At 35.5% G+C, this 17546-nt stretch overlaps 1 protein-coding gene and 1 pseudogene across 1 annotated transcript in view; both read left to right on the plus strand.

Annotated features, from left to right (window-relative positions):
• The window catches only part of HDAC9 (histone deacetylase 9), an 812002-nt gene that overhangs the window by 306998 nt on the left and 487458 nt on the right, over positions 1-17546 (plus strand). The gene's annotated exons all lie outside the window — the stretch shown is intronic.
• LOC115853905 (casein kinase I pseudogene) lies at positions 11548-13024 on the plus strand (annotated as a pseudogene).

Consider the following 17546-nt stretch of genomic DNA (forward strand, 5'->3'; position numbering starts at 1 on the left):
TTGTGTGTGGTGGAAGGTAGGGTTCCAACTTCATTTTTTTTTTATTTTATTGGAGTATAATCGCTTTACAACATTGTGTTAGTTGCTGCTATATAACAAAGTGCATCAGCTATACGTATACCTATATCCCCATATCTCCTCCCTCTTCAGTCTCCCTCCCACCCTCCCTATCCCACCCCTCTAGGTGGTCACAAAGCACCGAGCTGATCTCCCTGTGCTGTGCAGCAGCTTCCCACTAGCCATCCATTTTACATTTGGTAGTATACATAAGTCCATGCCACTTTCTCACTTCGTCCCAGCTTCCCCTTACCCTGCTGTGTCCTCAGGTCCGTTCTCATGTCTGTGTCCCAACTTCATTATTTTTGCATCTCGATATCTAGTTGTCCTAGCACAATTTGTTGAAAATACTGTTCTTTCTCCATGAACTGTCTTAACACTCTTGTCAAAAAACAATTGACCGTAAATGTAAAGCTTTGTTTTTAGACACTTAGTTCTATTTCATTGATATATACACATGTTCTATGCCAGTGTCTTGATTATTATAGTTCTGTAGTAAGTTCTAAAACCAGGAAGTGTGTCCTCCATATTGTTTTTTCTTTTCAAGAATGTTTTGGCTGTTGTGAGTCCCTTCCATTTTTATGAATTTTAAGATCAGCTTGTCAGTTTCTGCAAATAAACAAAGCAAAAGTAGGGATTTGATAGGGATTGCATTGAATCTGCAGATAAATTTGGGGGATATTGCTATCTTAGTAATATTAAGTCATCTGATCTATGAACATGGGATGTATTTCCATTTATTTAGATCTCACTTAATTTCTTTCCAAAATGATTTATAATTTCAGTGTACAAGTGTTGCAGTTATTTTGTTTAATTTCTGCCTAAGAATTTTATTCTTTCTTGATGTGTAGATTATTTTTATTGACCTTTTACTTAGTTTGATTGTATTTACTGATCAAAAGTTTCCCAGAATTTCTAAATATATTATAATATGGTTTTGTACAGTTAGAAAACATATTGATGACTACAAAATAGTTTATTGCCATTTATGTGCTCCCCACCTTTGCCATTGAAAGATTTTGCCTCTTTAAAGAAAATAAAATTATATGTTCTTTTGCCCTATAATTTTAAAATTAACAAAAAAGTTCAGTGTTGCTGTAACAATGCTACCATAATCTAAATATATCAGTGATTTTTTTTAAAGAATTCCTAGTTCTTTCATTCAGTTGGTCTTCCGGTCTTGCTGACTGTACCTTGAAGACATCTCTTAAATTCATCCCTTTCTATTCTGTGTTCGGTACCTTAGTTATTCAATGGTTATCTTCTTGTCTGCTTTTGTTGTTGCTGTTAGCTTTTTAGTTATTTCTCCATCCACCATCCTCTTAATATCTTGTACTCAGGAGCATTTCTTATGACCCGTATAGAAAGAATTGTTACTATTTCTGCGATTTCATAATGTATTTAAGGTGCTTAGCACAATACATTTCATAGAGAAAACTCTCAAAAATTTGCACCCATCAACATCCCTAATTATCTATTCAGATCGTTAAGTGTAGACTTTATCATATTCTATACCTTTTGTATGTTTTCTTACCATTTCTTCCCTCAGATACCCACCCTGCTTAGATTGTAAATCTTTTGATAACAACAACTAGTTATTACTCCTCACCTTTCTATTTTTGGGCCTGCATTGTTTAGAGGTAAGAAAACTGAGTTAAGTTTTAAGAGTAAAACTGAAAAAAAAATTGTCCATGATTATAAATTAATTAATCTGTCTTGCTTTCACATTTGTCAAATAATGGATAGTATTAACCTGGTGAGAGCTTTGGTGTTAAATAAAATATTACAGTTTTCTTAAGTTTGAGGTGGTCCCGTTTTTGAGTTGCTTATTCCTCTTAGGCTTCCAAATATGTATGTATTTTAAGAGAAGAATTGTATTTCTGGCTTTATTTAACAATTTGGTTTTATCTGTTTGCATAATGAGGGGAAGCTGGCACTTAGCTATCTAAGCTAAGTAAAAAATAAGTGCTCGATTCACATGTACAAAAACAGAATCTGAGATGCCAATATTTAAAAATAATTTTTCATTCTGAATAACAATTATGTACTCTACAATATTTGTATTCCTTCCAATTATTTTGTACCACATGCTTATGGTATTCATTGGATCTCTATTCCTAAATCTTTTGGTGTAAGGTACTAGTTTTGTACTAATATTTTACTAATAGAATATAAAAATGCAATTCAAAGTATTCATGATTTTAATTTTATACCTTTTTTCTTGCAAGACATGCAAGTGCCATTCTTTAGAAAGTTATTTTTAAGCCCATGTTTGGGCTCCACTCTTCCCTGTGCTTTTCCCTTATACTTTTAAACTGTAAAATCCATGAATATAAGAACCATGTTTTCGTTTTCTATTTTTCTCAAATGCCTAGGCCAGCATTGAGTGAATGTATTTTCAAAGTATCCCATGGTTTGTTTATCATATAATTTAAAATTGAAAATCCAAATATTTTTCAAAGGGAGGAGAATTTCTGAAAGTAGTTTTTTTCTTAGCATCTTAACATCCAAACTCTGCTTGCTCACAAGATGACTTAATCAGCACCATATCAGAGACAGCTTGCTGTGTTTACCATTGTTAGTTGGGCCAGCATATGTCCAAAACAGTTGGAAGGAGAAAAACAGCATTGACTTGAAGCCAAATTAGAGAGAGGAGAAAAAAAAGAGTTCTTTAACTATTGAACAGGACCAAATGCTTTGGACAGTTAGGGTACTTCTGTAGAGGGAAAAAAAAGGACGATTCTTTTAGGAAAAAAAGAAAAGAAACCCAAAGCTTAGTTCATATCTAAATGCACTGAAATAATTAAAATAAGTAAATTGATGTGTGATGGTAATTTTACTTGTATAAACCTTTGCAGGTAATGTTATTTTTATACATTAACCAAAAAAAGGAATTCTAAGATATTTAAATTGTGGGTAATTTTTTTTTTCAGTTTTACTTTTCAACTTTAGTTGGTTTTCTTCTTCCTAATTACTGGCAATTTTCTGTTACCTTATTAAGCAATGTGGGCACATTTGACTATCCATTACATTTCATGGGATCAGAATAATATTTCTGATTTTTGTCAAATCGAGTACTGTATTGCTCTGTAGTAGCACTTTTGAGGAAAATGTTTATTCTTACTTTCATAAGTAATTAATAAAACAAAATGTAAATACTGTGTTCACTATACCTCACTGAGAAACAACCCTTGGAGGAAAATAAATATGTTCTTTGAAATAGAAAATGGAAAGTGTGTTTTGCTGTTTATAATGGAAGGTTTGAGAAGTTTCCATACACCACAATCAGGGAATAGAATAATTTTGACCATAATTGAGTTTTATATCTCAGGCAAGGCATGCCCTAGGATAATTTTTAATTAGATAAAGCTTTTCTAAGGGAATTCCTGCTTTCCATTCTCTGTCATTTTCTTCTATTTGGTAGGCATCCCTCTCTTTCCTCCTAGGACCCCTTGCTTTCTCTATGGTCAGACCCTGCCTTGCTGATTTACCCAAAGAAGTCAATAAAGGCAACAGGAATTGCCTATCTCATGAGACAGACTTTCTAATAGAGACTAATACATATTCTATATATTTGAAGGTTGGGAAAGAATAGCCTTGGCCCTAAAACAAGCCTTGAGATCATTACTTCAGCCTCTTAGTTTTTATTTGTCTTTTACATGAAGAACCCAAGGCCCGTAGAAGTAGAGTGATGAAGATTAGAACCAAGGACTCAGTTTTCTTTCTGCCATGTTCTGCTTCTCTCCTTTGGCAAGATCTTGGGTATTAGCCAGTGATTGAAAGAAGATGGACTGATAGATCAATTCATTTATCTATTCTCTAAAACAGCTGTGTCCCATGATTGTGAGAATCAAGTAACACCAAGGCTTGGTTTTAACAATTTGATGTTACTGATGAGTTTGGTGAAAGCATTTTCAGAGCAGCATCGAAGGTGGGATCTAGGTTTGCACCCTGGGACCTGGAGGTGAGAGTAGACAGAGGAGGGATGCACCTTGTGTTGAGAATCAGAATCACTCAGGCCCTGAGGCTTGGTTATAAGGTCACGTGTGTCAGGCCTGGCTTCCTCTTTGCTGAAGATGAGTTTTTCTTAGGAGGTGCCTTAGTCATTTATGCAAATGGACATCTGTTGTGCCAGCCCCACCTGCTCTCCAGACATGCCCAGAAATTTCTGAACCTTGACTTTGACTAAATCCTGCATCCTGCCAAATTTACCTTGAGAGGAATAAACCCAACTGAATGACCTCCATAAATCTTAGAGAAGCATGCCTAACGTGGCAGGTTGAATTTCCTCACTGACCTAAGGAATCACATGGGATTCTGTCTCCTTATCTCTCCCTCTACCCCAGCAGGGAGAGGAAACCTGAATAACCACTATAAAAGTGTCTTTTCTCTTAGGATAAAGAAAATTTTCATGTGTTTTTGTTCTCTTTTGTTTAACCAAGGTAATATTTACTTTTTTTTTTAATTTGAAGGATTATAGATACCAAACTGCTGAGTTAAAGCATTTAAAAAAAAACTAGAACGTAAAATTCTGTGTAATAAATGAGTTCTCAAGTTGTTGAATCTCAACTCATCTGATCTAAGTTATATTATGAATTCTGTGGAAAATAAAATGAAACCATTGGATTCAGAATGGCTGTGGTAAACTCTGTGATTAGCAATATATTTCCTATAATCTTGGGTTACATTAATTTAAAATTACATTAATATCTGGAAGGACATTTGGGTAACTATTTTTTTCCATAAGTTTTTTTTTTCTTACAATGCCTAACTAGTAAGTCTATTTTGTTTGAGGCACCACATTTCTTTAGTGGTTTGGCTGCAGATCTATCACTAGGATATAATAGCCAACCTTGTAGTAGGTATTATTGTAGCTTTGAGGTACATGTGCTGTTTCTTTAAAACCTCAAGGTTTTAAAATATTCCGTACAAACTAAATCAACCCACACATTATTAACAAAAATTTTAACGTCAAATAAACACAATATCCTGTAATTTCTAAACATTCCTTTCCTAAACTCATTCAAATGTTCACATGTTGATTTCTGTAAGATGTACTGGCCTTGTGTGTGTGTGTGTGTGTGTGTGTGTGTGTGTGTAGTATGAGGAATCATATATCAACTGCTACACAGATGGGAGCAGTCTGTGTCCTTTTCTTTTTAGTAAAAGAAATTTCAATTGAACAAATATTTGTTCTAGATCTAGCTTCTAACATGCAGAGTCTGTTATCTTTCCTCATAGAAAAGAGATAAGTTAGAAGGAGAAGCCACCTGAATCTTTAATATGGAGTATGATACAGTGACTTTCATTTAGTGTCATTCGAAGTTAATATTTACCATGATTTTAAGTAAGCAAGATAAAAGAAAGTAGCACTTAAAAAACTGTTGTGTATGTGACCTTGGAAGTTTTCACTCTAGCCTGTCTATTGCTCATTATCATCACCTGTAAAAGGGGAATAATGATTGCTATAATAAATGAAAAAACTCCATGCAAAAATTGTAGCTAGTGCTCAACATACATCCCTCACTTTAAAATGTCATCGTTCTTACTTCTATTTTTGTTTTCTAGTTAACTGCTTAATGCGAAGAGCGAGCAACAAAGCCTAAAACTAATATATTAGTCCAATAAAAATACTTAGAGCTACTTTTACATGGAATTTTCCTTGTCAGCGTAATCTGCTTCCTAATTATGTTTTATTTTAGATGAAATAAGCTATGGTAATTTTTAACCTTCTACATTATACCAGTAGGGTAGAGAGTAGAGAGGTAGCTTAGGCATTGGATTGTCAATGGGAGGTATCACTGTATGAGAATAAAAAGTAGATGTAGATTCTCTGCCACAGGTTTGGCAGACTTTTTCAGTCAGGGCAGATAGTAACTATTTTAGACTTCGCAGCCTGTACAGCCTCTGTCACACTCAACTCTGCTTTTGTGGTGTGAAAGCAGCCATAGACAATAAATAAGTGAATGGGTGTGACTGTGTTCCAATAAAACTTTATTTGTGAGCACTGAAATTCGAGTTTCACGTAATTTTCACATGTCATGAAAGGTTTTTCTCTTTACTTTTTCACCATTTAAGAATATGAAAATCATTCATGTGTAGCAGGCAGTAAAAAAACAGGAGGCAGGCTGGAATTGGCCATAGTTTGCTTACCCCGGCTCTACACAGTTATGTTCATTTTTAATGCTTTAAATTATTTCTTATACTTTTGTTTGTACAAATTGTATATACTGCTTCAAATTGTAGACTGATTATCTCAAAGCTGTGCTTAAAATATTGAGAAGCATTCTGTAATGCTGACAGTTCTCTGAATACAGCCTATTTCTATAAACAGATACTATGAGTTCTACCAGGAATAGAAATTTTAATGACAGTCTAATTAAACAGAAGAGAAAAATTATTACATTTTCTTATGCCAAATTATGAATATCTTTAAGGCACATATACTGTCACATTGATTTCTCTTTATATATTTTTAAAAAATTAGATTTTTCTGACAATTTTAGGCTCTTCTTTTAGGTAGACCCTTCCACTTACCTAACAAGTTGTGCCTTAATGGCTAGTGATCATCTTCTATAATGCACAAGGAATCATGAACCAAAAAAACCTCTGAAATAAGAAAAAGATAAACTACCACAGTCTATCCTGTCAAATCTTTTCTCATACTGTCAAAAAACAGCTGCCTCTTCCTTTTTGTTACTGCTCGCTTTCTTCAATTAAAAAAGTAATCTAAAAATTTATGAACAATACATTCAAGTCTCATTAACAGTTTACAGTTAATATGATTCAGGATCTCTTTCTGAAACAATCCAATGTTATTTAGTTAATCAAGTACTAATAATAACTTCATTATTAGGCTGTCTTTACCTGTGAGTTAGTGGATTTCAGATTAGAGAGTAAGATGAATTTTTAAAAATTGTATAGACTCAACAGAAATTTCTGTAGCTAAAAGAAAAGAGTGAAACACTAAATTTGCAATTCCTAAATACAGAATTGTTTCTAAAGAGAGCATTGAAACACCTGAAAATTCACCAATGTGTTAAAATATGCAGAAATGTGTTCCATTACACATTTCTCTATGGTATATATCGGCTGTTACAAGCAAATGCTTTCCTTTTACCTCTAAAACATATGTAATATTATTTTAACAAAAAACTTTTCATTCTCATTTACATCAAGGCAAACTTCAAGGTGAACTGTGTAGAAATTAAATTGGATACCTGTTTTGTAGAAGTCAAGAAGAATAATAGTGGAGTGGCCAAGACCATAGACTCTGCAGCTGGTTGCTGTATGTTCTAATTCCTGTTGCACCACTAAGTAGCCACGTGACCTTGGCCAGTTTCCTCTGTGGCCTACATTTTCCTCATTGGTGAAGTGAGGCTCATAATTGTGTCTACCCCGTGGGTTACCAGATAGCACAACCTTACAGTGTTGTGAAGAAGGATAAATGAGTTAACATTTCTTTTAAAGCATTCAGAACGGTGTGTGGCACATAGTAAGTGCTATATTGGTGTTGGCTCCATAATTTAAATTAAAGCAAAACAACTCTCCAGACCAACGAACAATATGGTATTAGTCTTTGTTCTTACCCAAGTTTAGAGAGCTAAATTTGGAATCAGCAGAGGGAAGTCACGTTTCATTAAAATGCTCAAGGCCTGAAAACTTTGCATAATTCCAAGCTTGCATAATTATTTTAAAACTCATCTCTGAAGCACTTCTGACAAAGGACAGTGGGTATTTCTACTTATGAACAAGAGTGGCGCCACCATGTGGCAATAACATAAACACGGGTGCCAATGCATTTATCTGGCTAGGTTTGAAATTGTGCAATTTTGGATGATTTTTTTCTTTTTTGGCTATGTTGGGTCTTTGTTGCTGCGCCTGGGCTTTCTCTAGTTGCGGCGAGAGGGGGCTACTCTTCGTTGCGGTACGCGGGCTTCTCGTTGCGGTGGCTTCTCTTGTTGCGGAGCACAGGCTCCAGGCGCAGGCTCAGTAGTTGTGGCTCGCAGGCTCTAGAGCACAGGTTTAGTAGTTGTGGCATACGGGCCTAGTTGCTCCGCGGCATGCGGGATCCTCCCGGACCAGGGCTCGAACCCGTGTCCCCTGCATTGGCAGGCGGATTCTTAACCACTGTGCCACCAGGGAAGTCCCGAATTTTTATTTTTTAACATTAACTTTCACCCCCAAATTGTATGTACAAAGTGAAACTTTATTATTTCCAAATCATACATTCCAAATTCTCATAATTCCATGAAACAGTAGTGCATTTTTCTTTGAAAGAGGACTAATGTAATTTGCCTCTGATTTGAATTTAGCAAATAAAGAAATAATGCCGTTAGAGCAGTGTTTTTCAGTTGAATTCCATGGAGTCTGGATTCCCAGGGGAACAGGCCAGGGAGGAAGTGAGTGGGTGGGATATTGGCTCCTACTTAATAGTTGCACTCGTGCCGGCTTTATACGTTGGGACTATTCATAAGTTTTTATTTGAAGAAAGTGTCCAGCTGTATAAAGAAATGTTTTTGTTTTTAAAAGTGAGTGCAATCCTATATTAGAACGTTTTAGTGGGACTATAAGACTTTTGTTTTGTAATAAAGATTTCCTCAGAGCTTAGAAAACAACTGAGATCTGGAGAAGGGGGGAAAAAAAGGTTGAAGTCCTAGTCCCATTATGCAAGACTGAAGATTAGAGAGTAGAAAAGGAAAAGACATGGTTTAAATCGAAGAGGAAAATGAGAGAAGCATCATGCATGGCATTTCTGCTCTTTTTCTTTCATACCTTCCTGCAACTTCCTGCTCTTGTCTTAAATATACTAAGCATTGAAGCTTTCAGAAAATATTGGAATATTTTTTAGGTTAAAGGCAATTGTTTCTTGCTGGCAGTACACAAAACCAATAAAAGCTCTTCTTTTCTCTCAAAACAGAATACGGTTACATACTTCTGCACACAAGGGTTCCTGATAGAGGAGTGGGAACATATTCTTTGAAAAAAGTCTATTTGCCAAATAAACAAATGTAATTTGTTCAAAAAAAGTGTTATTAGAGTGAGGTCTCTGCTGAGAGAATCATTTATTCAACCAATATTTATTAAACTTACATTACATGTCAGGTGATGAACTAAATTCTGGAGTCAGAGGGGAATCCCCTGCCTCACATATTAAGTTTTCGTAATGAGAAGGAAGTTGTGTTAGCTGTTTGCAAATAGTAATAATTTAGTACTTGTCTGTAACCTAGAAAAAAATGTAAGTTGTAGAGAAAAATATGGAGGAGACAGTTTGTCCCACCTTCGTCATAGTTCTTATAGAGGTCAGTTTGCTGTACATCCTAGATGATGAGTGGTATACATGGCTGAAAAAGTGACACTTTTTAGATAAATACCTGTATTCCCTACTTCACGGCATTAACATTTCTCATCTACTGAATGTTTTATTTACAGGTATCATTATATCTGATTAAATTTTTGTCTCAAATTACAAAATGATATGGATTAGGTTCTTAGCTCCTATTACCTTGAAGTCACGTAAATTGGTTTGATTTTGTCCCCATACTGCAGGAAGCTCAGTGAAGCTTCTACTTGGTTCTCAAATAGTAAAGAACTAGCAAACACTGCGATACTTTAGAACTAAGTGGGTATTACAAATGAGTTGACAGTTCATGTTGGTGTTATGGTTTGTTATGACTCCTTAATTCAAAAGCATATTTGCAGACAGGGAATTTGAATTAAGTAAATCAAAATAGTAAGGCTTTGATTAAAAAGTTAGCTTTCTTTAGCTTAAATGTTGATATTTCAAGGCCTACTGATATTTTAGTCATTTGTGGTTATTTTTGTTTCCTGTTCAGACCCCTGGGAATAAGAGAATAGTAAATAAAAGCTCAGATTGCTTCTTGCATTTATTTTCTTTTCATTTATGCCATGTATTAGTGCACCTTAAAGAAACAGTAAACATGTGTAACTTGAACAGAATCACTATCAGGGAGAATTGTATTTCTGGACTAATCAATTTAAGTATTCTTGTTCTAGAAATTATTTTTTCAAGTTTGATTAATTTATTCTTTATTTCATTATGATATAAATATTAACAGTGGAAAATAAGCTAAGAATATTTATTTGTATTACTAAAGTGAAATTTGGGCAACATTGTCATCAAACTGACGTCGTATTGCTTGTTTTTGCATTTCCCATTTTTGATGTTAGCCACATTCAAATTGAGTAATTTACTTTTTCAGAAAAAAATATGCCTTCCCAGTCTGCAATGATTCTACACATTTCAGTGAAGAGCCTTCAATAAAAGGCACTTCAATATTTTTTTAAAAATCAGTTATTGGCTATTTTAGAGAAAATATTAAATAACCTTAAGATGATTTATTCTTTTCTATTAATTTAGTATTAATTAATTTACTATCTTTTCTATTAATTTAGTAATTCTTCATTTTTCAAATTGGAGATTTGAAAAAAATTCTTAGCTTATAGTTTATCGGTTCTGTTCTAATTTTCTCATAATGTAACATGGGGTAATCATTCATGAATTAGGCCTTACTGTTTAGATAACTCAAGATTGTGGCTTATTCTTGGTGATCTCTACTGAGGCAAACAGCATGATGGGTAAGTTTTATTTTACTCAGCGTTCCCTTCCTGCACTTTGGTGGTTGTCACCTGTCAGCACACTGAGTTTTAAGAGATAACTTGGGGTCTGGGAAATGTGAAATGACATCTTAGGTGGAAAAATTTTTGAGATTGCTTTTTTCAAATACTTAATCACTTTTGCCAGAAACTCATTCACTTATCAATAAACAGTCAATGTTTACCTGGATTCAGACAGTCAAAAAGAACTAGTAAGTAATTGTTTTAGGATTTTAATTGGATATGTACATATGTGTTTCTAATTTTATTACCGTATGATTCATCACTATCACTCATTCATTTATTCCTTCATTCATTTCAGGTATGCACTGAGGCATTACTATGATTTTATGCTGTGCCACGCACTGAAAATGTGGTCCCTCTTCTCAAGGAACTTAGAATAATGGTGAAGGGAGTCAATTAAACAAATATTATGAAAATGAATTGAAAATTTTAATGAGAAAATACAATAAGATACAGAAAGACATCCTACATCAAATCATTTTTAGCTAAGATATGAAGGATAAGTCAGAATCAGTATAGAAAAATGGGGTGGGATTGGAATTTAGAAAGAGAGAATGTATATGAGAAATCTCTGAGATTTCGGAGAGCATGGTGTGTTCACAGACTGAAAGCAGATCGGTGTGATTCAAATGAAGGGAGGAGAGTAGGGGGTGTTGAAGCTGAAAACACGGGCAGAAAGCACATCATAGAGGGATAGGCCATCATGTTAAAGATTGGGGTTCCACTGATGGGTGTTACCCAGAAAAGTGACAGAGGGCTGCTTTAGTAAAATAGGCAGTGGTAGTGGAGAGAGCTTGATGAATTCAAAAAATATTTAGGAGTAGAAAAGATTGTTTATGTTGATTGGGTATGGATAATAAAGGGACAGAGGAGTCAAATATCACTTTCATGTTCTCCTCTGACTGCACAGTACCTCTCCAGAGGTACTGGAGAAAGAGCAGAGTAAGACAGGTAAATGAAGAGTAGCAGTACTAGTTATACATATCGGTGGCAAGTTTAGAATAGATGTTTAGGCTGGAGAGAGAATTGTGACCATAGAGGAAGCAAATAAAGTCCTGGGAATGGAAAATATCACCACTGAGAGTCCTGGAGGGAAAATAGAAGAGGGCCCAGGTGGGATCCTAGAGCACCAACATCATTGCCCTTGATGCGTCATGTTTTCTACATCAGTTTATGGCTTGATGTGCATCAACACATGAGTTCCTTGAAGGCAGTGCCTTCTCTTGTTGACTAAAAACTGTTTTGGCAATTAATATAGCTTTACAAATATTTGCTGAATAAAGGTGTAAATGAAAAGTGATATGTTAACCTATGATACTTTAAAAACAGTGATTTCAATGTTATTTTAGATATACACAGCCCTAAACAGTCTGATACTTTCTTTAGATAGTATTAATTATATTATACTTAAGAATTTATGCTGCAATGTAGTTATTGAGGCAAAGAGCTAGAGGAACAAAATACAAACAGCCATCAGGCGTGGGCCAGCCCTCAGTTAGGTTTATGCTGTGATATAACAAGTAAGGTATAATGGATAAAAGTGTAAATAAAATTACAAAATTGGATTTCTTTTGTTCCAAATCAGTGTTAAAAGAAAGGGAGTGAGAGGTGGTAGCAGGATTTCAGAAAAGGAAATATCAAGGTGGTTTAAATGGATGTAAATCAAGTTCATTGAGTTGAAGGAAGAAAAACATTTAAGTTCTGTTTCTTTCCCAAAGCCCATGGATTCTACCTGAAGAATTCTTTCTGGTGATCAACGTAACCAATGATGAGGAAGTGGCAGTGAAGCTAGAATCACAAAAGCTAGGTATCCCCTGTTGCTGTACCAGAGCAAACTTTAAGATTCTTCATGGTGGGATTGACATCCCGCACATAAAGTTGTATCAGTAGTATTAGTATCATAAGTGATACTTATGGATCTTCTTCCATCCATTCTCCAAGACCTCTCCAGTTTCTGTTCAAGAAGGCTCACAGTGAAAACTGTACTAGCGTTAGCTGACCAGATGATCAGTAGAATTGCGTATGTGCATATGAAGAGTTTAAGACACAGTAAACCAGATAACTTCCTAATTGGTAGTGGGTGTCACTGTTTTTATTCCATATTGATTTCAGTTTGGCCAGAAAGTACAGAAATGACAGGACAAGGCAGTACATACTATACAGAGCAGGTAATAATCTCTCTGACACTACCTGTCAAACCAGCATAAGTGAACATCTTGGTATTGAGCAGAGTTTCATAGATGACACGGTATCATTAGGATACATGTACACATAGGTTAATAGAACCAGCCTGTCCTGGCGAAGGCTGCAAAAAAGAAACAAGTAGGGAAAGATTAGTGAAAGATGTCTATTCCTGCTGAAGTTTCATATAAATTCCTGCAGCGTTTCCCATGTACTTAAACTATTATTAAAGGCTATACTTTGAAAAAGTATGGATTACACGTATCTGAGAGAGAGATTCCACATTCATTTTTTTAAAAATTAATTTTTATTGGAGTATAGTTGCTTTACAATTTTGTGTTAGTTTCTGTTGTACAGCAAAGTGAATCAGCTATACGTATACATATATCCCCTCTTTTTGTATTTCCTTCCCATTTAAGTCACCACAGAGCACTGAGTAGAGTTCCCTAAGCTATACAGTAGGTTCTCATTAGTTATGTATTTTATGCATAGCATCGACAATATATATATGTCAATCACTTTCTCCCGATTCATCTCACCACCACCCCTTTCTCCCGGTTGGTGTCCATATGTTTGTTCTCTACGTGTGTGTCTCTATTTCTGTTGTGCAGATAAGATCATCTATACCATCTTTATAGATTCCACATACATGTGTTAATACGATACTTGTTTTTCTCTTTTTGTCTTCACTCTGTATGACAGTCTCTAGGTCCATCCACGTCTCTACAAATGATCCAATTTCGTTCCTTTTTATGGCTGAGTAATATATTCCATTGTATATATGTGCCACATCTTCTTTATCCATTCCTCTGTTGATGGACACTTAGGTTGCTTCCATGTCCTGGCTATTGTAAATAGTGCTGCAGTGAACATTGGGGTGCATGTATCTTTTTGAATTATGGTTTTCTCTGGGTGTATGCCCAGTAGTGGGATTGCTGGGTCACATGGTAGTTCTATTTTCAGGTTTCTAAGGAAAAAAAACTCCTCCATACTGTTCTCCATATCCACATTCTTTTCTGAATCCTGAACTAATGACAGGCCCACACATTTGACAGGATGATGTTAAAGCACAAAACAGCACAACAGGCAGCCTTTTCCCATGGGCGGAGTCTGCAGGCCCAAAGATTTCTGCACAGGAAAGGAGGAACAAAAGAAGCTGAGCAGATGATCAGAGCAGCATTTGTTTCTCCCACACCTGGAAATCGTTATTCATATATCCACCTGCCAGTGGTTGTGGTCACCCATTTCTTGGTGTAAGAACTTATTTTCCATATAAACTGGCTCTGGGCAGCACTGGTGATGCTGTATCCTGAATATTATTGTAGCTGCTGTAATTGTGAATATTAACTGAGATAGTTAAACATGGTTCCATTTTGTGTCACGGTTTTTCAAGTTTCAACTTGTAACTGAATTGACACATACAAATTGGTGGCAAGATTGTGCCTGTGCCTTTTTTCTGTGTATGAAAGCCTGTGCTTTACACTGCACTGCTTCGGGATCTCATTCAGAGGAACAGCGTGAACAGTCTTCACCATTGTTGTGATAGTTGTAAATGGTCAAAATTTGCATTCTTAGAATTTTTCCATCCATGAGGTTTGCAAGTTATTCACTGAAAACATTCTTAAAATGGATGGCTTCTTGTTTGTAACCCAGCTGATAAAGAAGCAGCCAAAGATTCCTGCTTTTGAACATACAAAAATTCTCCCTACATACCTGTGCTATAAATAATAGCATCTAGAGTGAAAAATTAAGAAACATGCCGTGACTACTTAGTGTGTCCTTAGTACCTTGATTTAACTCTTTAATGGTCTTGGTATATAAAACAACGTACTTATCAAAGAAATTTAGTTACAGCTGAACAGGTGTATATGTTGCTGAAATAAATGTAATTATCATAAGCATCTATATGAGCTGAGATTTTTATTTTGAAATGGGAGCTTTTTTGTTTCCATGTTTCTTAAAGTAAAAACTATTTCTAAAAAATTGCACGAGTTGGGCTTCACTGGTGGCGCAGTGGTTGAGAGTCCGCCTGCCGATGCAGGGGACACGGGTTCGTGCCCTGGTCCAGGAAGATCTCACATGCCACAGAGCGGCTGGGCCCGTGAACCATGGTCGCTGAGCCTGCGCGTCCGGAGCCTGTGCTCCGCAACGGGAGAGGCCATACAGTGAGAGGCTCACGTACCGCAAAAAAAAAAAAAAAAAAATTGCATGAGTTGATAAGTCCTAAGTAGAGGAGGGAATAACTATCAAAGAGTTAGTAAGAAAAGACACTGAGGAAAGAACGAGCAGAACTCTGTAAAGTGATAATAAGACTAAATATATGTGGAAATGTTCTGACTGGGTATTTGCTATTAGAATAACAATAAACATATAATATACATATATATGTCACATGTATTTGAAATCTCAGACAAATAAGGTGAGTCTAAATAAAGTTATGAGATCTGTTAAGAAAACAGGATTTGTTTATAAGTAATGCTAATGCTACTGTTATCATCAACTTCCTTCTAACTTATGTATCACTGGCCACCTGTTCTAAGTAATTTGCAGGTTCCTAGACAAGAAATGTTGTGAACAGTGATGATTCCATTTCCTCACTGTTAAAATTGGTTGTTAATTTTTCCTTGTTAGTTGATTATTTCTGATTATGATAATACAGCAGCTGTGGACAATGCCCTTTCTTTCACATTCTGTGATGTGTAAGTGACTGTAACTTGTTGAAACTCAGCCCTGGTATTGTGTTACTATTATTGCTCCTGGGGAGGCTTATTAGCCTGTCACAGAAGATGGAAGAAAAATCCGTCATTCTTTTTGGAATACGATGAGCCTTTGTCACCCACAATGCAATTAATTTTAAAAATAGAAAGAATGGCTGTGATATGATTATGATTAACCAGAGATGAGCTATTGTCCAAGTAACAGGAACTAATCCAGCAGGCCAGAGATGACCTACACAGAACCATCAGTTTGCTGATTGCCATTTCTCTCTGAGTTTGATGAAATATTCATGCCTTCGCTCTCCTCGCTGCAAGCACTATTGATTTCTTGTGTAAACGCTGCTATATTTAGTCTAGACAAATGGAATGTGGATTGCTGCTGAATAAATTGGATGAAAGACTGGGATCTTGCCTGCCTCTTTCTCTCAGTCTTGGGCAATTATTTATAATCAAGAGCAGTTTTTGTAAGTTGAGGGTGATTTTTCACAATTTAGTGATTAGTCTCTGAACAAAGGCAAGCAGTTAGACACAATCATTTCTGTTGGGATAGCAGGTTAAGAAGTCAAATTACCCTTTGAGGCTTACACTAGCTGCTTTGGAGAGTTCTGGGGGTCTTTTTTCCTTATCTCTTTTGGGTTTTGTTCTTTTTTTGGGCGGGGGGTTGACGGTTATAGTTTATGGATAATAAGAATGCCAGCAACAAGAGACCCCAGGATCTCTTGAAATTTTACATTTTGCCTTTATAGGGTTAAATTTGTTTACTGAGATGTCCATGTAAAAACTGAGGCTTTAGTCTGGACTTTTTAATGTAAAAGTGAAATATATGCTTAACAGCCATTGCTTTTGGTTGGAATAACGCCAACTCTATAAATTAATGCTCAAAATCTCATGTTACTCCAGAGCCTTAATTGAAAGTTCTACATTGGACCTTTTGACCAAGAGATCTTACAGGCTATCTTCCTCAGTTAGTTCCAAACTTGTCACAATTATTATTTTTCCTTTTGTAAATATCATGTTTTAGAAGACATTGTCCCCCAAACTGTGGTTTATTGATACATTGTTTTCCCATTTTCATTAAACTGGCATATACAGCACTATCAGTGCAAGCTCTTCTGATCTATACATTGAAAAATCACCAGTGTCAGCAAACAAGATTGATATCAGTTCCCCCACTCCACCCCTACAAGCTGACACACACACGTGCCTGCACACACACACATGCCTGTGTGTACACACAATTCAGATGATAAGCAAGACATTAACGTTTCATTTAGTGTTTGAAGCCTTAACTTCTATAGAAAGAATTTATGTTAGGCTTTATTGACTTCCTGAAAATATCTCTTAAATTTGCATGGAATATTAACTTTGTAGTTTCCAGCCCGGAGTCTTCAAATTTAAGTTACTCAGAGTAGGAGTCACAGCATTAGATACAATTTGTAAAAATATGGAAAATTAGAAGGGGGAAAATTATTCATATTTCCACCCAAAATACAACTTTCTTTTGTTCTCTATCTCACCAGTCTTTGCTGGTAGAATTCAGAGACTTAATACCATTAAATCTCCAGTAGAATATATGCTCTTTGAGGGCTAGAATTTTTTTGTCTTTTAGTTTTACTACCGAACCCAAACATCTAGAATCACCTTGGGAATTTAAGGTTCTCAGTAAACGTACATTGACTAAATTAACTAATTTTTAAAGAGTTATCGTAGGGTATATGTCATTTTTATTATTGTTCTTTCACTTAATGTTACAACAACATTTTTCATGTTCCCATAAACGTTATTTTTAATGATTGCATATTTTTCCATGAAATGGATGTGACATATTTTACTAGACATTTCCTTGTAGTTGGTGATTTCAATTAAAATGATAATACTTCAGTAAACAGTATGACATTGAACTGTTTCTTCCTGTTAGTATTATCTCCTTAAGATATATTCCAAGAGTTG

This window comes from Globicephala melas, chromosome 9, assembly GCF_963455315.2.
Source record: "Globicephala melas chromosome 9, mGloMel1.2, whole genome shotgun sequence".
In the NCBI taxonomy this organism is placed as follows: Eukaryota; Metazoa; Chordata; class Mammalia; order Artiodactyla; family Delphinidae; genus Globicephala; species Globicephala melas.